The sequence below is a fragment of the Varroa jacobsoni genome, unplaced genomic scaffold, assembly GCF_002532875.2.
Source record: "Varroa jacobsoni isolate VJ856 unplaced genomic scaffold, vjacob_1.0 scaffold_505, whole genome shotgun sequence".
Lineage (NCBI taxonomy): Eukaryota > Metazoa > Arthropoda > Arachnida > Mesostigmata > Varroidae > Varroa > Varroa jacobsoni.
In genome coordinates this window covers 90,173-114,960 of record NW_019213407.1, presented here as the reverse complement: position 1 = coordinate 114,960, position 24,788 = coordinate 90,173, and the positions used below count along the sequence as shown (strand labels likewise).

General features: G+C 41.5%; 1 protein-coding gene and 1 long non-coding RNA gene across 2 annotated transcripts in view; one reads left to right on the top strand and one right to left on the bottom strand.

Moving 5' to 3' along the window:
• The window catches only part of LOC111260998 (uncharacterized), a 144,373-nt gene that overhangs the window by 54,524 nt on the left and 65,061 nt on the right, over nt 1-24,788 (top strand). The window lies entirely within an intron of this gene.
• LOC147753419 (uncharacterized) lies at nt 7,509-8,386 on the bottom strand. Its single transcript, XR_015311313.1, has 2 exons — nt 8,159-8,386; nt 7,509-7,978 (listed from the first exon to the last, which is right to left on the bottom strand). It is a non-coding gene; the product is annotated as an uncharacterized LOC147753419 (long non-coding RNA).

Genomic DNA, 24,788 nt, shown 5'->3' with positions numbered 1-24,788 from the left:
GCTAGACGACAAGTATAACCAAATGAAATAATATCAGCAATATTTAATTTATTATAGTTAGACATTTAGTAGAACTATGGCTAAATGATTATTGATACTTAATTGATGCGCCTACCGATGCTATTTACCATACAAAACAATCTGATTACGATTGTTTCTCTCGCAGCGTCTGGAACAGAAACTAAAGTAGAACCAAGATTCATGCCACATCACGAACTCCTCTCAGTAGTCTTACAAACGAACAGATTGGTAGAAAAAAATTCAGGGTAGAATAAGAAATGGGTGTAGCTAGAAGTCGGATGTGGCAACCCTTGGCTAAAGCAGTGTGTTCACTGCTTCCCAAAATACGCTCCGCTCTGAGCAAACTCCATTAACTCGACTTGAAGCACACGCAGGAGAGATTTGCCGCCGAGAAACCCATTAATTTTGGCTGAACAGAGAACAAAACACATTTGTAGGGTGACCCACTTGGATTCGTCTGGAAACCTCTAGATAAACAAATGGGAACTACTTATTTCACTGTGTTTCGTTTAAAGGTCTTATAATATAAGTGTCTGACTTCTCTATAGGCGCATAAAGCAGTCTAACCACTCCCATGCTAACTTATACCTATAAAATGTAGTGCTTTTCGAAAACACTACCCAGACAGAGTGCGCGAATCTTCCTCAGCCCAAATAGAACTTGTCCTATAAATGAACGTGAAACAACATAACAGATTGCTAAAACATTTGAATAGTGTATTTCAACGAAGAGTAATTAAAGAGTTACGGTACCTGCAAGGACCAATACATATGGCTCATAAATAGCAGTTGAAATATATGCAACAGGTATGCGATATGCAAATCAACCATCATTCGAATTAAGTATGGCCTGTAACTAACTAGCTAACAGCTGCCCGAAGGAGGCCATCGATTGTAAACCAGAAAGTTACCTTAAAGGAACTAAAGGTCCCGTGAACATTTCTTCGTTACAGAGTAACTTGTCAAACGTAGTCTGTTTCAAAGTAAGTTTGAGATGAAATATCCACTAAGTTCTTCTATATTCTTTTTCACTTGCGGATATGAATTGCTTGCTTTTTTTTTTATTGTGTAGTGAGAAGTCCTATTATCTGCACCTTTTTTTTTGGTGACGATTTTCGTTATGTACCGTATTGACTGTTTTCCGATACCGTCTATGCGTATTTCATGTTTCTACAAAAACACATACCGTACGAGCTGAACCTATTTTCAACGGGTTACGTGCGCAACTCTGGCCCGATGCCCGGGCCTTGCGTTTGTCGCTACTCTTGTGATGACGATTACGTTGCATCTACCACCCACGAGAAACGATAAGTAAATCGGCCATATGGATGTCTGCTCTTTTGTGTCAGTGCAGACAGTACCGCACATGAGCCTACCGATCACAGGTGACCGCTGGACAAACAAATTCAAATTATGATCACCGGTACTTTATATAGTTGACTTGAAAATATTTTTATTATGAATTAAATCATAACACTTGATAAGTGATCGACTGTTCATAATGAGCTTATCAAGCGACTGAATGCATTACGCCACTTTTCGATCAAGTTTAATTGACACCAAAGTACCGAGTTGAACTTGCTTACATTTAACTGAAAAACATTTTTATTAACAATCTAGCCATTGGTCATTTATTACAGGCAGTATGCGTGTATTGCGGCATAATATCATTTGAATAGTGCACATTTAATCGTGATGCCAAGTCTATACATAATATCTCTTTCTGTTTTTATCACTTAACTGCGTGGCCGATAAATGTAAAATTCAGGAATCCCACATTTTCAAAAAATTGCTTGTATACCCTTTCGACGGTCTTAAAAACGGTCTTTGTTTAAACAAGGAACATCGTTAAAAACAAGGAAATGGTAAGATTTTTTTGACATTACACTGCAATTTTTACACCAGGTACCTTTCACCTATTATATACTAAATATTCACGGCTAACACCGTCGCTTCTAAGCAGACGGCACATCTACATTTCGGCGTCTAACAAAGTGATTCATTGCCCTACGACCGAAGACCTATAGTGAGGAAATAGTCTTACAGCTGTGTCTATGACGGATACTCGGTATCGATCAGCATCTTCTGACGTCCTCCAGTAAATTCAATTACTCTATACTCTCCATTCGACCGAAGCACCGGCTCAGTACGCCTTCTAGTCCAACATAGAGAGCTTACCCCTTGCTTATGACTTATGTGAGAGATGCGTATGTTGTATACACACAGGAAAGAAAAATGGCGAGGGATGAAAGTGAGAAAGAACTAAAGGCGACGAACGAAGAGAGAGTGGCCGGGCCTGAATCGGATCGAAGTGAAACGGTGCTGCGTTACACGGTCATTTGCAAACAAGGGAATAAATAACTCGCTCCCGAGGCCATTTTACATCTGGTTGAGACGCTAACGGGCTTCGTCGCAGCCATATGCGTCTCTTCCGGGAAAACCAAGCGACTCTGATCCCGCTGTACGCGGTGACCGCGAACGCTACTCACATTTGTGGTTCGTAATCATCTACGTCTGCGTGGTTATATAGAGACGAATAAGCGCGACGTCGTACGACCCGGCACAGATGAGCCGTTTCCTCACTATTTCGTTCCACTCACTTGTCGCTGTCGCTGTTGCCGCCGCCGCCGCCGCCATTAAGGCTGTACTGTACCGTCGTTGCAATCGCCGTTTATGCCGTGGCCGTGGTTCGGGGACCGACCGGGTCAGCAGACTATTTGAGACGACTCAAGATTCAGGACCCACGTGGAGGGGAGGGTCGGAGAGGGCTAGGTGTGGAAAGGGCTGTGCCGGACCCCTGCCGGGAGCGTGGTTGTGGAGGTTGAACCCTGCGCGACCCGCTTGGAACCCCACGTGTAGCCGCCGCTGCCTCGCGGTCAAGACCCTACTTTTGTCACTGCTATACGTTATACATTACTACAACAGAACTACCACAAAAGCGACTACTGTGACTTGACGAAAGCCTTGGAACGAGCATTGCCCCTTTCCTGGATCGTACAGTGTACTACAGTCGGTGACGGTGACTCCATATTTCTATGTACCTCTCTCGACGCAGGTTTTTTTTGTATTTTTTGCTCTTTCTATTGTCCTGTTTGATTTTTTTTGCAGCAGCAGCAGCAGCAGCAGCAGCAGCAGCTGCTGTTCTAGAGACCTTGGTTCCTGCAATCTAGAGAAGGCAAGAGTACAGGACGTCTTTTTTCTCCTTTCAAATGCCGCTGCCGATATGCCGTCGCTAGTAGTCAGCCGATCGTCAACAGCCGCCTACATTACTTGACTCGTCTAGATGTCCCGTTGATGTCGTTTTGTTCGCAAAGTTTGCTTCATTTGATGGTGATCATTTTGGGAGAAATAGAAAGGAACCGCTCCAGTCCAGCCTGGCACGGCATGGTCCACTTTCGTACGTAATTTTTGTTGACCTGCTGATGGTTGTCGCTGCTATCGACCGAGCCCTAAAAGTTAGCAAATCGGCAAAGATGCAGTGATCGCTTTGCGATCCATAATACATATCCACTATAATTTTCCACACTGTTCTATCATACATAGATATAGATATATTACACGTAGATATTCCCGTGACCAAGGTACAGCTAGCTCATCGCTCAAGCATCCGCCCGTTTCATATCGGGTTCTTGCATCAACGTCTAGTTGGTGTGAGTGGTTTTTGTTTGCTTGTCGTCGCCAGTGAGTGATCTTCTACCCTTTGTGATGCGATTCTTCCATTTGCGTGCAAGAGTGTATTAGCTTATCGTGTCAGTACGTTACTGCTATCACTGTCGTAACTCTTCAACTCCCATCCCGGCAACTTGCCGGTTTACACTAGACTCTCAGGAGTTTCTACCATTTTGATATTGTTACCACTCAGCATCCCTGAAGGATATACCTATTTCCTTTGTGAATAATTATTAAATCTGATTAGCTTTGAGGCATTTAGTATCTGTGTCGTATCGGTATCAGGCTTTTTGTATCACGCACCAACTTTCCACGCACGTGTCGTCTGCAATACATTGTTACCGCCCCCGCTGTTTCCATAATTGAATTACCTCTTCTCATTTTTGTCAGCTCGACTATTACTAACCGACTGGATAACCTGCAACCAAAAATATTGAATCGTAAACTACCCAAATAATGTGAAAGACATCTCCGTAAAAACAAGATGACCTCAATCAAACTTCCGAACTCCCTCATAAGCAAACTTATCTGTGTCTATGTGCTGTGCTCTCACCTGGTATGTGCGCAAGATGTAATCGAAAGAATTGTCAGACCCGGGATGAGTTTCCGCTGAAACATTATCGTTGATCCGCCCAGCGTGGTGCTTTCTGTGCTAGTAGAGTTCGAGTGATCGTGTCTTGCTGGCTGTGTTTATTAAAGTACACGCACACAGCGTAACATTCATATGTTCTTCTGACTTCGTTATTTTCTCTGGTGCGACGTTTTTCCGTCCTGTACTGTCAACGAAAGGACAACTACGTTTCCACCCTACGCATTATACGTTTGCTGCAGAGGGTATTCGTAGAAGATCTCTCTGCTCGCATAATATCGGTGCGTCTAGTGTACGCGGTTTGTGTTTATGAATGGGTGCCTTCCCATATACCATGTGGAGATGGAGCGAATATGGTCCTTAATATTATCACATAGTAAAGCGTGCCTTACTCGTGCGTGAGATACCTTCTGCCTGGATGCACGTAGCATTGAGATACTTATTCGAATAAACGGGGACGGGACTGTCCTATTGAAAAAAGAGCCACCCTGCAATGAATTACTCGGCAGGACATGCCAATGTCTCGAAAGGCGGCGGCGGAGGCGGTACCGGAGGTGGAAGTAGCGGCAAAAACGCCCAGAGCCCAAACAACGGATTACAACCAGACCAATTCTCGGTAACCCTCTTTTTTATGATTCACAGATATTATACCGCGTAAAGATAGTTTGAACATTTAGGTGACTATTTATAACAGCAGATCGTTAAAATCTGCGGATAAGACCGACTCATAACATACGTTCACGATTCTATTAAGAGTACGAATTTTTAAAAAGCGGCTAACTACCATTGAATCAACGGGCATATCATTTCGATATGTCGTTACGCTTACATACGAGCTGTTCATCTTGTCAACATCTAATATTGCACCTTACAGCGGCTAAATGTAACTAGTATATCTATTGTAAACATCCATAAAAAAACAATTTCAAATACGATAATTTTGATAACCGAAATTTGTATGGTTTGTCCAAATAATAATAATAATAAAAACAAGAAAAATTATAATTATCATAGCTAGTACAACTCTCACAGACAGTTAGTTCACAGTAAACTGCTTTTTATGAGTGCCGTTAGATGGCGTCCGATGATTTTATTCTTTACATTCTTTTGTTTATTTATATTATTTATTATACTAATATTCTATGTGTGTCAATCAATAATACGTCCTTCTTAATATATCTCAATTGATATTTTTTTTCCATAACTCTAGTTTATCTAGCTCAATCATGAGACTTCAGAATAAAGTATCTTGTATTGCCAGCTTTGAAATACGGTCACTCTGTTATAATTTCTGTCTTTTCTTGTTGCTGGTGCAACTTAAGAACGACCTTAGCTATCAAGTTACGTCATACAAGTTACTCGGGCATCAAGAATACGGTAACGTTGCAGCACCATGGGTAAAATGTCCTGTCTACGTTAGCCGAGCGATGCATTATTTTTAATTTATTATTTGACGTGGTCGTTCTCCACGTCAATATTTCACGGACGTCTAATAAAGTTGCGTGTTTATGATTTGATCGTTGTTCTCTGACTCTGACCAAACTAGTAGTAGTCCACTAGGTCGGCGCGTACAGGGTTCTTTTGACTCCATCAGGAAGTCTCTAGGTTTCCAAAATCTTTATTGACGCTTTTCGGCGATAGCGTATAGCTATTATAATAGACCTAATATATGTAGGTCTATTGCAATAGTTTTGGCCTTGTTCTTGTTAGCAGATAAATTGTTCAATTAGATTTATCGATTACGCTGGATAAAAAAACTTTTCCCACGATAGTGAACCTATTTCACATGCGACTTAGAGCATATTTAAGAAGATCCAATAAGGCATATTGTTGTTCTGTATTCATAGATTCTGTGTGCCGAAATACCGGGCAAAATAAAACGGATATATCTGAATGCTGTGAGAATATCTGAGATATGCCAAACCGCCTGTATAAATAGACTATCAATAAAGTTCGGTAAATAACAGAAACGTTTATAATAAGTATCATATTTGTAATACCTTTGTTTTTAAATGCAATACGCTAAGTGTGGCCTTTTACAGTGTACATGTTCCTGTCCGTCATGTAACTATTTTACTAAATGCAAATAAACTGACTGTGCAAGGACAAAACAGAGAGTCTAACTTTGTAAGTTCATAATTTTTCTAGTTCACTAAATTGTATTCTTTAAAGATTTCTGCAAGAGCCACTGGTAACATCACTTGAATATCAGGGCATTATATCGATAATGTGAATGACTTATGATGTTTTTCGCGTAAGCTTAGCGGCAGGCCGTTTCGATATAGTTCAGCTGATCAAATATTAGAAATCGTCTTTTAACTTACAGATACAGATATTCTATTACTGTCTGTTTTCAGTGCTTTACATATGTACATAAGGGGACAAAAGTGTCCCTAGCTAGAAGTATTTTTCGATTGAAAAATACAATAAGACTTCAAGCCAGAGTGAAGTTCTTCGATCGTAATCGGAAGCAGCTACGTATCCACTTGCCTTGGATCAAGTATATAGTTGCTATGGCTTATTAATGATTTCTAGGTATAAATTGAATCCACTCATCAACTTCTCACTTACTTTGGTGGGGAAGCAGCAGTTTTTTTCTAATAATAATAACAACAATATCTGCAAAAGGTATAAGACGACTGACGCACATCGTGAAAGAAAGTTGAGGTGGACGGCATGTTTTGCCTGATCATCCCGAGACGGATCACTCATCTGGACCCATATGAATGAAGTTATGCCTAGGCTAGTAATTTTAGCAGGCAGTCAAAATAGCAAAGGATAGTATGACGAGATAGCTAACTGAACAAATAGCGAAGTACATTCTGCAGTAGTGGAAGTCGCCTGGTGCTTCGTGGCTATCATCTGACCATTAATACCAACGAAGAAACCACTCTAAGAGACAGGGTATGCTATCTTCAATATGTTCGATTACATTTCTCGATTCCCGACCAAGTCCCTTTCCGGCCGATTAAGACCGCACCACCAAGCTGCGTCGCCATGTCACGGCACGAGGAGTTAGAGGAGCGAGCTGAATAGAGGCTGATCTGTTTTGCTCAGAGTTCTGCCGTGGTCTCCTGGCATGAGTTTGTACGAAAAAAGGTTCTACACCAAACAGGCCTGCTTTTGACTATTCTCAGCTTAGTCCAGACATATTTAGAGAGATGGGTGTATTATACGATATATAAGTGCACGCAGCGACCGGTGTGTCGGCAACGAAATCTCGTACGATGTTTAATTAAAAAAGCGATTGAAACATTTTATTTGACTGTTTACTTATTGTTTGAATGTTCATAATGTATAGGATAGCTGATGTTTATGCTGTCAATAATACCTCTTGTATTGGAATTTTCCATATCTAAGTTTGCCGCTGGTGAATAGAGTTATGCTGGTTGCAAACGCCGATAGGCTCAGAAGACACCTTGGACTCACTGATTCGACCAATGTCATAGGCAAACTTAAACCTGGGTCAAACCTATCCTTTTTGTCATTGAAAACGATTTGTCTTCAAATCTTCAAAAAACTTGTCTGTCAAAAACTTGCTCACATTTCAGTCTTTGAGCCATGGGTAGCTTGCCTGCCTTAATGAAAGAAGATTGACATTCTATTTGAAATGGTGTACCAATGGTCTTTTTAGCTTGAAACTTTGCCATCCACGTGATTTAATGCAATTTATTAACCTTCCTGTTTCCTGGAAGCCACCCTAAAAATAAGGGATTGAACGGCTTTATTAGGGCTGAAAAATGTGGAGAATAGCTACGTACTATCTACAGTAATAGAAGGAACGAAAAATGATTTGGCCAAGTGTTATAGGCCCCTTCAACCTATCGGAGTTCCTACGAGGTCTACAGTTAATTGCCAGTTTCTGTGTACCATAGCTTACCTTTACTGAGCTTCTTTCTAAGCTAATGCCATCAACTTGATGTCAACGGCAATAACTAAGATGTCGTTGAACCAAATAAAGGAATGCTGTCTTCACTTGTCGTTGAGGGATAAACGGAATACTATTATCTGTCTGAATATGAATTATCGATAAAAGATCACACTTTGAAGTCAGCTGAACCGCCAATTGGCCTTCGTTGTCAACTTGGATTTACATGAAAAAAACGGCTGTTCGTTCTTAACTAGAACAAAAGGTAGACATCATTTATAGTAATCATTGAGCACAAAAAGAGATCTGCCGTGACTTTTGTTTTCCTACTTTTTTTTAAGAAGCTCCGGTTAGACGTTTGATGCTTTGTGACGTAAGCTATCGCTGAGTAGGGACTATGTCTGTAATTAGTACTTATCAAAATAGTAGAAAACAAGTGAGTCTCGAAAAAAGCGTTGAAGACGAATCACTCTCCTTGTTGCCGCAAACAAATACGTATAGTTTTTGGGCATTCCTTTATCATATCAATTTGGGTGGCTCAAATTCTAAGTTGAACACTTTCAGGTCCGTAATACAGCAGCTCTCCTTTTTGCGATAACGCTAAAAGTGTGTTGGGATAGCAGTTCTAACTGAAATAGCTGACACGTACTTTAACTGGAGGAGGTGGGGGGGGGGGGTGGAAGGATAAAACAGCTAAGTTTAATACATTTTAATTAAAAACTCAGGACGTTTGCTTTTTCTCGAAGAGCTTCGTTTTGAAATATTGAAACGAAGCTGAAGGAAATAATTGTCGCGGTGATGTGATCCACTACGGCCGTTTCATCCTTTAACAGTGACACGTTTAGATGAAAATTTCACGTTACTCTGATATGTAGATCATATTGGATTATTGTTAAGGTGTATGGAGGGGTAGCCGATGTGCAGCTTAATTCCTGCTGGAGGTTAACCTTAACTGATCCGAATTCTTTCGTTAGTCTCATTTTCGTCTCTCTATCCTGGTAATGCATTGTACATGAAAACGAAAAACTCCTTCGTTGTCAGTTATCAATTTCTGAATATGTCACTCCTTTTTAAATGGTTTTCTTGGCCGATGTTAGACCTGCAACGCCGCACAAGTTCTACCTCTGGAGTCTTTCCTTCCGCGGAACCACTCCTCTGTGACGTCTATCCAATTTCTCGCGTCTCCCTGACGGACCCCTTGTGCGTATGTCTCCAACAAAGCATCAGTTCGAAGAAAAATGAACAACTTAGATTTGGCCTTCGCCCTTGACACAGTACCAGACTAGGGCTGTCCCTTTTCGCGTACCCTTGGTTTATCTGACAAGCTGCTTATCGGTGGTACTCCTTCAAAGAAGCTCGAGTACCATTGCGACATCGGGCGACTTTACTGCTACAGGGAAGTCTCCTTTCCAATGGCATCAATCACTGTTGCCTTTTTTCGTGGCCTTCTGGCCGGTCTGGCATTTGTTTTCCGTTGTTTCACCAATATATGATGTGCATACAAGTATGTGAGCATTAATGACAGCAGACAGAGAAAGATGCAGGGCAAAACGAAATCAGAAAATGAAGTGAGCAACGTAAGCGGGGGGTATTGCGAGGATGGAATGAGGGCAAAAGACGCTGGTGCTCTAGTCAGTGTACCTATCACTTTGCCTCCCGTTCGCACCGTCCTTTTGCGTTGAGACGATGCCTTAATGATAGCTAATGTATGGAGCAGTTGCTCCGTGGGGGGGGGGGAGGCGGAGCGAAAAATTTACTATCTGGAAACTGCTGCATTCTCCGTTGTCAGACGATCAGTTGCGTTGCGTGGTGCGAATGAGTGATAATCCTCAAAAGGCCCTCGATAGGCTGAATGCGTATGTGAGCCATTCGGTACGTATAATATGCCGTGCTCTATCTTTTTTAGTTTATAATAATATATATATATGTTGCCGTTAATTGTCGCGGCACATTCACTCTGACTTGTTGGTGATTAAAACTATTATATGTTACACTATCATTGCCGAGAAGATCTTAGCGTTTAATAGATTGTGTTACCGACGCAAATCTTACACTACCTTGTTATACTGGCACAGTACCTTATTTGAGAAAAGAAGAAGTCGTTTTAGGGTAATGCATTTTGGTACACTTTGAGGGAACTAAGTTTTTATTGTTTCCTCGCCCATTTCCATCTCATATCTCTTATGGGACATCTGCCCGCTCTTTTACAAAATAGGCCAATAGAAATTGTCTAAAAAGCCGATAGCAAGAGCAACGATGATAGCAACAACATCATGCTTCAAAATAGTCTACGTGCTACTTTTTGTATTCGAATGAACGACGCGAAATTCTTGTTGAGTCAGGGCATTCCGCTTCGTGCCTGGCTTGCTATACATCTATTTATCCTATCTAGTTGGACTAAGCTACTGATCAGATGGACAGTCCCAAAGGGCGTGGAACTTAATGAAAGCTCAGTGCTTCGGGATACAGCCAGGCACGGTAGCACCGCAACGATCGACCGTCGTTTTTCTCCGCTGTGTAGCAGCGACAATGGGAATAATTTTAATGCTGGTCCATTCTATAGTACTCTAGGCTACCAAAATAATAACAAAAACAACAGCAGCCTCAACAAAAACTGAACCGAACGCGACCGCAGCTGTTGCGGCAGCCCCAGTCGAACGTCGTCTGTCGGGCAAAGTCTGCGCACGTCTCACCACTGCATTAGCAGTCATACTGGCAGTAGAAGCAGATGCGTTTCATCAGGCCGCGAGATCTACCCACATTAAATCGCCGGGGCGTTAGACGCGAGCCGAGCGGTCTACGGCAAACCCGATCTTTCTCATCGCTAGCAGCGCTGAAATACTACCCAGACATCGAATCATTTTATAAATTAGTTACTCGAACGGATCGCCACAAAAATACGCATCGCGGGAGGCAAGGTATTGAACTGTGCAGCGTGTAGGCCGTACATAAGGATAAAACGTGCAGTAATTCAGTTGCAGAACATTTCTTCTAAGCAACACACATAGATGGCTAAGCAGGATCATTGTAGGATTGAACTAGGCCCTTTGATGGTGTTAATCGTTACCTTCTCGTGGCCACTTGCAATTTCTGTCAATGAACATTGCACAAGCTAAAAAAAAAACTATTGAAAAACGTGTTTCTATTCATAGATGATGTTTTAATTGTGCAATTAAAAGTGAGATTATCTTTACCTATAGATAGTAACAAATAGCGTTTTCTCAAATCAATCTGTAGGTGACTAATTCGTGTGAATAAGTTCTCCTGTAGATCGTTTATTTAGTGCTCGTCTTTCGTGTAGCCTAACTTACCTGGGTAACTCACTGAACTATCTAGAACGCAAAGGACAGACTTAGTGACGGCTCAAATAAAGTAACAGGTTCAATTTCACGGAATGCATGGCAGGTGATGTTATAAGAAGTTTCTGGCATCTTCAACAGGAGAAACGTTTCGGGAAAACAAATATTTCTCTCCAAAATACGGTTGAAAACAAACCTGTCTATTTCTATAGATACATATACGTGTGTGATACTCAAATCAGACTGTAAATTTATCGACGAATCAACTGGCCAAGCTCGTAGCACCTTTGATCCTTCGCGTTTTTCAGCAGTCCATCGATGCTTCTATGGCACGCGGGTGCTAGTGTCGAAGGCTTTCCGCCTGTCTTTATAGTCGTTTGCTCCGCAGCATCACTAAATAGATGTACACCAATTTATTCACAAACAACCGATCGGAGGAGAAACTCGTGTGCCAACTCCGCGTCTGACACCGAACGATAATATTGGAAATTCCGATCGAAAATTTGAGTTCAGTGATTTAATGGCTCCGGCTAAGCAGAGATTTCGAGTAAAAGTTGATTTCTAGACCAGGTGTACTACAACAGCACAAATCAATCTTTGACGTTGTCCCTTACGAACACTTCCCGGCAAGTATCAAATTATGTATCTGATTATAGCAATACAAAACAGAATATATATCGACAGGGGCATGAGCGAATGAACAGCGTTAGCGGCTGTCCATGAACAGTAATAGAGGCGTATAGAATGAGTTGCGTAGAAGGGCCGAAGTAGTAGAGGTGGCTTTGGGTTGTCTGCTCAAGACGAAGCTGTCACGAGCCAACGGTGCAGTAAGCCTCGTTGCAATGGCTCCTTGTTTGTTGAACGGCCAACAACATGTGTACATGACTAGCGAATGTTTCCGTCATTTGTATCTATGATGACATTAGGTAAAATAGCTTCCGCTATTCGTGAAAGACAGTAAGAAAAAGATGACTCTTAGACCACCCCCAAGACGTGGGCGCCTCTGGCACTGGTTCATTGCTATTGCTGCCAGCGTCTTCCACGCGCAAATACTCAGCACGAAAGAGCTTAAAAGAAACGAGTTTTTCCTTCCAATATATATTAAGTGCGTGTCTTCCTATTGCTGGAAATACGAAATGAAGCCGCAAAGGTATAGCTACAGGAACAAGCGAAGCTAGGTGTCATTGCAACGATAGTACATAAGCTTCTTGGCAGATCTCAGTTTGACTCCCGGATCAGATATCTATCTAAAGGGGCGGTTATGTTAGCTGGAGCTGACAGAAAGCGAAGGGAAAAAAGTTGATATTTCGATATATGCATTCGTATAGGATTAAATCAATCAAACACGTCTTCATTTTGCTTGAAGTATTATTAATTAAGAGTAAAAGAAATTAATGATTAAGTGATAAAAGATAACTAATACAAGCACTCATCTTATGCGTCCCTGTAACTAATAGAGAACCCGATACCCTATGTGATCGGGGGGAGTGTGCTGCTTTTGTCCTTGAATGGTACTTTAGGCACCTAAAGCCATTCGAGACTATAAACGAATATTTTCAAAAGTAGATAGATACGTACCTTGGTTTATTATGAGGCTTTTCTCTGAACGCACTGCAAGTGTTCTCGCTCTACTAGTGCATGCTTTCATAGAAAAATGCAGTAGATTCAATGGAAGGAATTATACTGTTTCTTAAATAAAGTTCTCAGAGTGATCGTTCCAGTATGTTCCGGCACCCACTCTCTGACGTGAAACTTTTATTGCCTCTCTAGACGTACTACGATATCACAAATCCAAGTGGAGCAACCTTCCTCTTTTAGATGTTAGGGCCAGTTGATCATTGAGCTTAAGCTGCGGTGTGGTATGTGGAGACCTTTATTCGATTACGGACGTTACGCTGGGTATCTGTGATCCAATACTTAATCGAATACATTTCTATATTTCGAGCTTTACGTCCGGTATTGCCGTTAAGCATTCAGTCCATCAGATGGTTGGCTCCCAGCATGAAACGAAGGCTGTGCTGCTCGGCTTCCTAAGAAGCGAATACGCTTGTTAATGTACCCACTAGGCTATTACAGTGAATACGCCTATTGGACAGTTATCTAACAGATGATTAGTTACTTGTAAAAAAAAAGTAATGCGTTTTTTATTGGCCATGTACAATTTGTGCCATCGTCGCATAGAGAAAGGTTCCATCTACGATTAGATCTATACGAAACAGGCTTAACTGTAAACAGTCTACGCCATAGGTTCCATCACTTAAACTAAACCTAAATTTCTCCCTATATATGATAAATCGTGAATGAAAGCTCTCTAGCAGTTGGCCAAAATATAACACTGAGAGTCTATACATTATATCGGGCATTATCTTCAGTTTAAGGATAGCTGTATCTCAGGGTAAGACATTTGCGTTTCATCAACAGTAAGAACGAGATTTTCAGTAAGCATGTCTACGATTTTCAGTCGGAACGCAAGCCAAAGGCGAGCTCTTTTCCTTAGAAGTGTTTTCAAATTAAAAATTTTTAAAAATATCTAATTTCTTTAAAAATTCCCCTAATAAAAAAATGTCTAGAAGAATGATAGTGATAGAATCTATACTGCTTTCTACGATAGCAATGTAGATTTGCTGGATTGTGACGTTTATCTGTGGCACAGATGCCTCTTGGTGGAATAATATTTTCAAACGAAATTCGTTGGAAAGTAGAAACAATATAAAACGGCGGAGAATCGGTTTCGTATGTAGCGCAGACGCTCACTCTCTGGATGGAAACGCCATCTTTTCCATACATACGTTCAGGAAAGCCCGGTTATTGTTCGACAAAAGAAGGCTAAACGAGTTACTTTGTTTTTTTTTACGAATACGACACGAATTTACGCGTGTTAAAGTTAAATGCAAAGACGTCTCAAAGCGTATTTTCGAAAATGCAAAAATCCAAATCCAAAAAGGTGAAGTTTAATTCTATGAAGGTATTTTAGCACCCGCTGATGTATGTGGTGCGGATATATTTACCAAACCTCGTTCGACATTTGCCCTATTATTGTAATGGAAATCCAGCAGCTCTTTTCATTTAGATTTTTCAGGCCAAAAGCCATTTCTAAAGGCTCTCATACCTTTGACCTGTGTGGCAAATCTGTTCTGATTATACCTACTAATATTTTTGTGCTAACTTTTTATAGTTGCAGCGCGACGACTATTCGCTGTTCTTTCCGCTTGCGCACAGACGCCAGGGACAGGGTAGCCGACGTTGACGAAAGTTGTAGTGGAAGTTTCCACGCAATAAGCGATGATTGGCGGCGTAAATTACACGATATATTCCACGCTACTTAAGAGTTGCTATTTGAGTATATCATCGCCGCTATATATTTCCTCAAAGTCACTAGTACTGATAAGCAGTGAACGATCGACAGATAATATCACGTTGGGCCGTTTCATGCATCCTGTAATACCCATAATACCTAATAACCGTTTTATGATATCTTGTAATAATGGTGTGGTCGTAAATACTCCTCATAAAGGTACGAATGTAAGTGTGAAATAGAAAAGTACGTGTGAACTATAGATATTCCAATCGCTGATCTAATAAATATGAGTTACGGTTCATCGTCTGCTGATCCACTGGTCCGCGTTGTAGTGTTTATGGCATTCAGTGTATGCACGCCACCTATCGGCCCGACTGTGCTGCCACGTATAGTCCACGCACGTGCAGTAGACGACCTCAGTAAATAAATAAAGAAGACGTGTCTGAAGGACGAACTGCGCCGAACGCAGACTATGAATTTTCCTTGCTTCCTTCAGTCCTATGCTATCTACAGATCAAGACGCCGTACTCGCACCTCGTCGACACGTATCCACGCAACCATCAAGTTTGCGAGGATACTCCCGCCTTATATAATTCACAATTTTGTTGAAATGAACCGAATTGTAATTTATCCGGTACGTTCATCAAAACTTACGCAACGCGCTTATAAAACCTCGATAGTATTTCTCTAGTTCTCGTATTTACCTTATTTCTCTCAGTTTTTTGTCACTTGCCAAGTCGATGGACATCCCGCTGCGTGTCCTACGTTCCGCTCTTGTACAGACTCTACAACAGTCACACGGAAATAGCATACGGCAGGAGGAAACGACAGAGCAGCGATACGAAATCCAAAAGACGAATTCCCGCACTGGTCGAACTCGTATGGGGATACGTCCGTTACACACTGCTCTCGTTAGATTCAACTTGTGCAACAACTATCAGCCAAACTGTTAGTTTATTCCCATCCATATTCCATTATCCGTAGGCATCGTTACTCTCAAGCTACGAAAAGAGGCGAATAGTAGTGCTTCAAAGTCGATATTTTACTCTTACTTTAATAAATTTTATGTACAATAATAAAAAGGAAAAAAAAAAACTTGAAAAAGTTCGTTGATTGTCGAGCCTTACTTGGCAAGATTTAAATTACCTTGAGTCATGCTATTTTACCGCCTTTAAGCGACATTGGTGTTTACAGCGACGAACTCGATCGACAATGTCTGCAAATCAATGTAAATATGGCGAGCGCGTAGCAGCAAGAACGAAAGGACGGTGCTATCATTTTTATTATCATCAACGTTGCCATCAATCGCTCACGCTACTAATAACGTAACCTCATTCTTCAATCAACTGTCTCGTCCGTTCTTGATTAAATGCAATACTGATGCAGAAGGCGTTCCTCGCATTGAATGTAAACGTAATCTAGCTCTTTTCTAGTTTGCTGGTGGCTCGTTAAGCTACATGGGATCCGAAGGCACCCATTTTGTAAGTTAACGGCTTTTTTTCACCAAGCTTCCCACGGTCGCAACCATGTTTGACCTTTGGCTAACTTATGGTATAAGTTAATTTGGCGCTAATGCTATTACCGCCAAACCTGTACCAAACTACTGCCGCTGATCGAATCTTGGAGGAATATGTTCGATAGGGTCTCTCGGCTGTTGCGATGAGTCGAAAGACTTGTTTCCGCAGAAAGGCAATGATTTCGCTTAAATAAGTGAGGTACATTCCTCTGAAGAACTCAAAAATAATGCTTTATTATAATAGTGCTTGTGTTCTTGAGTTCACGTGCACTAGGCTGTTACAAGGAAGTCCGGCGGATTTTGACCTTAGTGAACGATCTGGGTGGTAAATACCCCGTTTTTAAGAATCTTGTCTATATTTGTTGAATTCACTTCGGAGGAACTGATTTGATAACATCCTTTTAGTCTTGAAAATCAACGCTCAGTGATTATGTATCGAAGGCCGTAGCATTGTGGAAATACATTAAAGACTGGTGCAGACATTAAACAAGGAGGCCTCAAGCATAGAACGAAGATTGAAGTGTTACACATCAGCGAGGAGGTGACCAGATGTCAGGACTGGAATAAGGACAGCGCATTACCGAGATCGAGGCAGCTTTTCATGAACGCAGAGTTTGAAGGCTGAGAGCTCTATAGGCTAATGCAGAGATTTCATATCTAATGTACTAAACAACTGCAACCCTAATAATGCAAACGCGGAAACCGAGAAAGCGTGCGCTCCATGGATTGAGTTCAGGCCGGGTAGAAATGCATGCGATAGATCCATCATGTGGTGTTTTGATCAACAAAAAACCCGTCTGGAACATACGGTTGCCATAGGCGAGGCATGGTTCAATCTCCATTATCAGCAGGATGAGGAGTAGGTGAATGATTGCGCGCAATGTCAGTGTCGAGTGGGTTTGAACGTACGTTGACGTTAGTACTTGCAAGGACATCATCGTTATTGCATGAAAATTAAGTAATGGATATTTCAAGTAAGTCAAAAGATCCATGGACCTCTGGCACGACAATCGAAAGCATGGGGTCTGGTTATTTAATGGCAACGCCAGACCTCATCGCCATGCCTCGACCACTTTTTCGATTAAGCAACGAAGGCGACTGATAGGCAAACATATTCCACTGTCGGTTTATTTCGAGAAACCATTGATAGAGATGTTACGTAGAAAAACACGAAGGTCAGGCATATGGCTGTTCTAGATCTCTTTGTAACGGCTTACGTCCGTTTCTAACGGCTTACGTACACAAACGTGTGTGTGTGCGTGTGTATAAGTGGAAAGTAATAACACAAAGGTAAATATTTATGCGTTTTTGACAAAGCATGTTTCATACCATTACAAAAGGCTGCGAAAGCAGCGATAATAGAACAGGTTTGGCGGAAGTGTGCATGCCATTAAATTGCAGAAATGAGCGGTGGACAATGACGCTACTTTAGCCCGAACGAAAATCTTCTCATTGCTGTAAAATGGGAGTGTGTATTTTGAATGTTTGGTTACAAAGAAAAATATTTCCTTGCATTTACTATGAGCTATTGGTGTACATCTAATCCCCAACGTAGTTAAACATCAATAGAAATTGTGCTATCTTTGATAGTAACCATCGCCCAGAAAATGTAATTAACCTATTTACCAAATCAAAGGTGTCAATCTTTATTGAAACATCTCTCATTTCTAACGCTATTCTATCTGAATGAATTATCTGTCGCAACGTTGGAAAGATAGTCAGCTATACAGAGACATACTAGGATCCCACCTATCTACTATTACGATTGTTTACATAGGATTCAGCCAAGCAGAATCTGCTCGTGGGCCGAGTAATCTCCCCAGTCCTGCGGGCAGCTGAATACTATAAAGACTTGCTCCAATCTTGTTCGGAGAATATCACTGCTATGCGGGTTCTGCAAATCCATTAAGTACGTCTATATCACAACATAGTCTCGATAACCTGCATCGACCTACAGGTCTATTTCAGTCGAATATTACACAAACTCCATTTTATATTCTAAGCTGCACGTACATGCTCTAGATAAACTTGACCTTTTCGTCCATAGACGATGCGGGATAGGTAAGAATTTACCAACCACTCGACGGAGCCCTTTTCGTAGCAGGTACGATTCGTCCTGCTGGTAGTCTGAGAAAAATTTACATATTAAAAAGAAACAATAACTAATTACTCAATATGATATTCTGCGCACAGACGATAGCAATAGTTAACTGCGATACGTACATAGATACATGGGAACCATATGCTTTTGACGATCCATTTGTTTGTTAACCTCGTCCACTCTCGAATAGGAATCGTCAGAACATCCAATAAATGAATTGACGGGTTATATCTGGCATTTTATGTCAGGTTATGTATATGTTAAGGTAAGCTCAACCTTGCTTGATGGGCAGTGCAAACCTGGGCCAGAAGGCTTTCAGGTACAACCTGCCAGTCTAAGAAAGGCTTCAATGTATTTGTGACGCCGAACCGCGGCTCGTCCTTGTTTGCAATAGTGCTCACGACAAGCCAAAGAGTATCAAAAATAACCTTGAATCTACAGCTTGTTGTAAATATTAAAAACCCTGCCCATGTGATTCGAATCCTACGGATCTCTACGCAATAATTATTAGAAAGTCCGTAAGTTGTCTCCTAGTCAGTGTTTGTTAACCGCCAATTGAGATTTGACTGCGTTCTGACTTTATGGATTGTACAAAGCATGAAAATACGGATTATGTAACTCTTTTCACTCGGGTGTTTTCTATCGCATGCAGAACTGAATGCCGGTGGCACCGAAGTTCCTCAGAATGGTAGGGTACAGGGCAGGCATTGGCCACGTGTTTGCTCGCGGGGGCACGAACGGATCTAACAGGTTTGATCAAATGTAGTAAACACAGACAAAATTGAAAGGCGACTGTAGTGCAGAGCGAGACCTTCGGAGGAAAGCTGAAGGCTTCATTACCTGCAGGAATACAGCAGGCGTTGTGATCATCGACACGGATGCGATAGTTGATCCATTCTATTAAAGCTGCAAAAGAGAGGGAGTCTTCTATGGCTTCTTCGGCCTTAACATCCCCCACCATGCGCGGTGAGAACTAATAGCTACAGTAATGTATCCCCGCCGTGCAAACAGTATAGTCCTATTTGCGATGGGATATGTAGTCATCTATGAGAAAACTATGATCTACCTTGGGCCGATACGCTCATTCTTGAGTGTGTTAAAGTGATGAACGCAGAAAAAAGCGTATTATTAATAACGTCGTCTCGAACTGCTCTCTCGACGTATTGCCTACTACTGATTTGAAACCGTTGGACTTAAATAGATACTATAACTACGCCACTTCAAATAGATAGTAGAATTTGTGTTTGGAGATGTAGTAAACACTTTATTTCATCGAAACTATATAAGCAAAGTGTATAGAGCACTGTCACATTACCGATGATAAAACCCAGCTAGATGGCGTGTGCGTCCTGTGGTAGAGATATGACAACAAACTGATACACGCCTGGTCTGCACACCGGGCTCCTGGGATGTCGTTCCCCGCCTGCTGCAAGATGAGGATCTGGAACATTGGTTTATATTGCTTATTCATATTGTTGCGTTAGTAAAAACGCCTTTTAAACACCTATATTCGAACCACAGATCCGAGATTCGATATTGTTACATATAACGGGCTAATGCTGTACCGAGGTTCGTTGATTTACCGGTCGACCCCCAACTGGTCAGCTTGGCCCTAGCTACAATCTATTAATTTTTTCTATTGTGTAAATTTATGGTTTCAGTTTGCCGAAAAAAATTATGTTCAGCTCAATTGTGCTACAATTGAACACTGGTCTCCACGTTTTCACCGACATTACTGCTAAGCACGCTCATATCACTGTTGAGAGATTTCATCTCTAACATAAAGAAATGCCAAGGGGCCGTATTTATAGGCACAATGATATGGAATTTATGTATCGCTGAGATGAAAATCGCCCGTGCAAATTCAGATGAAAGCTGAATTTAAATAGTGGTTCCTAGATATAAACGTTACCGTGTGCTAATGAACATTATGGCGATGCAGCCAGGAACTAAGTGATACTTGAAATTTTCTAATCTATACCGAAGTTCTGCGGCTTTTTCAACTTACAGCAGTTCGGTTTAAGCATTACAACTTTTTCATATGTTTCGTCAAGATCTGTCTGTCTTACCTCTGAGGTTCAGCAATGCTTAACAATGCGGAGCTTACCGATGGACATTACGAAATCCTGTCGATTTCTTCTAAATTAATAACAACTATTGTTATTTTGTATGTTCTCGAGGCGGCACTATTTTGCGGTACGGTGCGCACAAAGGTTTTTTCTGGTTGATAATTTTGCATACGCGGTAGCTGTAAAGACCATTAACTGTGGTTGCTACGTTGTCAAGAACAATGTTTTCGTGATTTTCGTTTGTGTGGGTTAGACAAACTATGATACCGTTAACGGGCCGGTCCTGCCGATGCCATTGGAGGCCAGCTGTTTTAAGGCTAACGGATTTGTCAGGATTTTAAATTGAGTGCTAAAATTTCACCTATCGTCTGTACGCTACTCTACGTAGAGATGTTTCAAGCCATGTGTCGAAGCCCACTTCAAAGCGAAAAAGGTCTACCGTGCAGAGAATGCTAACTAAAACGAGTTAATTTGTATCTGATGATGTACTTTCTTGTATCTTTATCCTTATGTTATGTTTGTTTACTTAACACGTAAAACAGCAACGATCTTTTTGTGATAAAAAAATCTTTTTATAATTTTTTTAGTCAAACGTTCTTTTTCCCGTTCTATCCGTACTGTGATATTTCGGCCACTACATATAGTCATATCTAATAACTAGAAATATTTGAATCACTAACAAGCTTATTTTTAAAGCTAGGTAAACTGGATATCAATCTGCAATTGTAGTAAATCCATATATACTTAGACACTGAACTGTCATAATTTTTAGTTCTTTTAGCTTTAAGGTATAATAATTTCGCACTTTATTAAACACCTGAGTAGGTCTAGCTTAAGAATTCCAAGAGAGTGATAAGTCCTACGGAGGTTCATGTTGGAGAACAACCATAGCACTTTTACGACCTGTTAGGCTTATCACGAACAGGATCCATTCTCTTAGTCTCGACATATTGCTTTGGGAAAGGATATTGAGGGTAATTTTAATGTAATTGCTATTAGAAATGGCTAAAAAAATTCTATTTAGAACCTTAGCGCCGGCAGTCGGTGCGCTGTCAATGGTAGGAGTAAGTTGTAAACTACGGCAAACACCAGGATCAATAAATTTCCCATTCATGTTTTCCCGTGTTTAAACGAGGGTCTTTTTTGTACAGCCAGCTGTTTCCAGGTCCGGCCTTCAGAAACGCCCCTTGTTCCGAAATCGCTAGAGATCATTACTTTCTCTAAATATAATTTGTTCAGTGCAAAAGTAACGAGTACAACATTTAGTAATGGCGTAACAATGGTACTATTGCCGTATGGTGTGAATTCGTTACATTAGATAATTAAATCATTTATATTCGAGAGATTGTCTAAGATAAAGTAGGGATGAATTAAACATCCTATAGTAACGTAATACATAAAACCCTAACCTAAGCTCCAATGGCCTGTTTTTCGCTTGCTCCGAGTGACAACGTCATTCTCCCAGGCAGGAGCAGAACTCAGCCGGATGTTATAGTTAACGAAAACAGCACCACGGTCATCGTGGCCCGTTTTACCCGAAACAGGCTTGCGGAACAATCTTAACCTCTCCATGCTATCTTACTGATTTCGCGTTTCATGCTGCTGCTGCTGCTACTACTACTACAGCCAGCGTTCATAGATTCTTGTCCGTGTCTCGGCCAGCGGACGCGGCTCAACGTCCACCGACCCAGCGTTGAATGCCCTGCTTGTTGGCGCTTTTAGGCCACTTAAGTGTTTCTCCGTTCCGATTCTGCCGCAGTTCACCTTAAAATCGCCCTGCATGCATGTCGATCGCCTGCCCGTAGCACTTTCCAGTTTCTGATGGCCGGGAAAAAACACAGCGAGTAGGAAGACGGCACCAGTAACCACGACTCCAGACGCTGTGTGCACAACAGCCAGAAGCGGCCACGGTGTTGTTGCTTTGTTTTACGTGCAATACTTTTCTTCTTTTTACCCCGTTTCCCTCTGTCTTAGACTACACTGACGTGGAATTGATCCTTTCGTCTCAGTCATCCAACTGCTTTGAGTGCTTCTCGACGGGCAGAGTATGTAGTCAAACGTTGCGGGCTTTTTTTAATCCCTAGCAGGAATTTTCTTCTATACACACACCGCGCACATACACTTGTGCCCAGGACTCGAACTCGGCCAGCGCAGTGTCGGTGTCCTTTTTGTTGCAGCCACTGCAGTTGCCGCTAATAGCGTCGACTCTTCTGACATAGAAGCGTCCATCCCGCTTCATTTACTTAGCCGCGTTGCACAACATCAGAAACGTGTGCCGGTCCCTTGTGCAATTACGAGCGAGCAGAGCACGAAGTTTGGGAATAAGAGCGTAGGTGGGCAGCCGGAGGCAGAGGAAACGGTTCGCTTTGTCCTACAGGTCGCCTTACTATATGTGCTGGAACGGCCACAATCTTAACTCGCCCTGCGTGTTGAGTAAAGCGAAAGTTCTTACCTGAAACACCTTACATGCAGATGTACACTGCTATGGAAATGTGCAAACCATACGTTCTATGGCAACGAATTATTCTGTTCCTCTATTACTGTTAAGCACAAAAGTCTCTTTGCTTTTTGGCTTTAATTTGTTTCATTTGCTTCTCAAGGCTACTACAATATGATAGGTATTTTCACGCTTTTGTACCCATTCGACACGACAAGCTAATGGAACATTCTGATGAATTCTCTGAACTTATCCGTACTTTTCTCTCTAGAGCATAGTGAGTACGTGCTTGCCCTTTTAAGTTAACGACGTTGTCATTTAGCGCTAAACGCTCAAACTTTCTTGCACCTTTCCTTTCCTCATGTAATCGTTGAGGAAGTCGCGACAGAGAAACGTCTCACATGCAAAAGCAAATTTTATTAGCTATCTGTAAGAACGTGACAGTTTACATATGCATAAGGTTAGAGCAGCGCGTGGGATGTTGCAGTCATAGATCCGATAATCCCGACAAGAAGCATCATGCGTGTTAAAGTTACTAACCATCGATTCGAACGAGGCCACAAAAGCATTTCAGATATATAATAAGACTAATAGTAAATAAAGCCGAATTCCACCATGATCTTAACGGAATCTGCGATTGCGAAGGGTACTGGCGGAGTGGGGCAACAACTAGGCAATAACACTCCAGGAAAGTTTAACAGACACAGGGAGAGAACTCAGAATAGCGCCAATCCTGAACTTGAATGTTGAAGTTCACTTCAAATAAACTTCCGTCCTCCCTAGCCAATGCAGGCCGCCAAGAAGCATTTCCAGTGCGATTTCGGTAACCAATGCTACATTACCTACGTGAATCAACAGCAGAAGTAGCAAATGGCAGTAGAGAATGGTTTTGGCTCGCTGGATTTGCAAGCGAACTCATTTTTTACAGGACGCAGATGCAATCAGCTTGTAGAGATCGTTGTACACCATTTTTTCCACTACCTTGGCCGTGCTATAACGGTGAAGCAGAAAACTACCCGTACATAGATAGTATCAAAGAGACCAGATGCCGAAATAAAATGTTAACTGCATCAAGTATAATAGAATGTCAAGCTTCATCGATAATGTGTGTTAAGCCGGATTAATCCATCACCAAGAATTCACCTGTACTCTAGCTAGTCTTCAGATGAACATGTCTGTCATTTTCAATTAATTGCAGTTTATCATGAATTTATTACATATATTAGTAATAGGGCATTGAAGAAGAATGAAAATTTCTCTTTTTTTATGTCAAAACCGCTCTACTGTCTTCAATGAAATAATGACGCAAAAATTAAAAACTGTGCTAAGCGAGACAGAGAGGTTAGTTCGGTATTTGTAGATGTTTTTCCTGTTGTTTAGTATTTTTTACAGCTCAACACTGTAGAAACAAGATGAATACAGACGTTTACGTTTTTCAAGCCATCGCTAAACGTTTTACCGTACACGAAAATAGTAATCTCAAATGTGGTACGCTTCGTTTGGCTGCGTTTACCGTCCACAGACAACAGCGCAATAAGCGTCTCTCGTAGCCAGGCCCGAAGCGCGTCCGCTCAAGAGTGCATTTTGTTTGGTTAAGTACAGATTATTTGGGATTTTGGGAGTAAAGTAAATCGGTTGCGCTATCCGGTGTCGTTTAACAACGCTCCAGAACGTAATTCGGTTTTTTTCAAGCGAAAGTGATAGTGCATCAGAAATTGTGTCTTTGAGCCCAAGTGGTAATACGTGCCATGTAGCAGAACGATCTCTGCGTAAGGAGTGTCTTCGTTATCCGCATGCAGCACTAAAACAATACGTGGCATAGCTGTATAGCGAATTTTTCAGTTGCTTTCCCAACCTTTCAGTAGGGTACACATTGTCATAGACGGTAATAAACAAAGCTGAAGACCTATAAACGAAGGTCA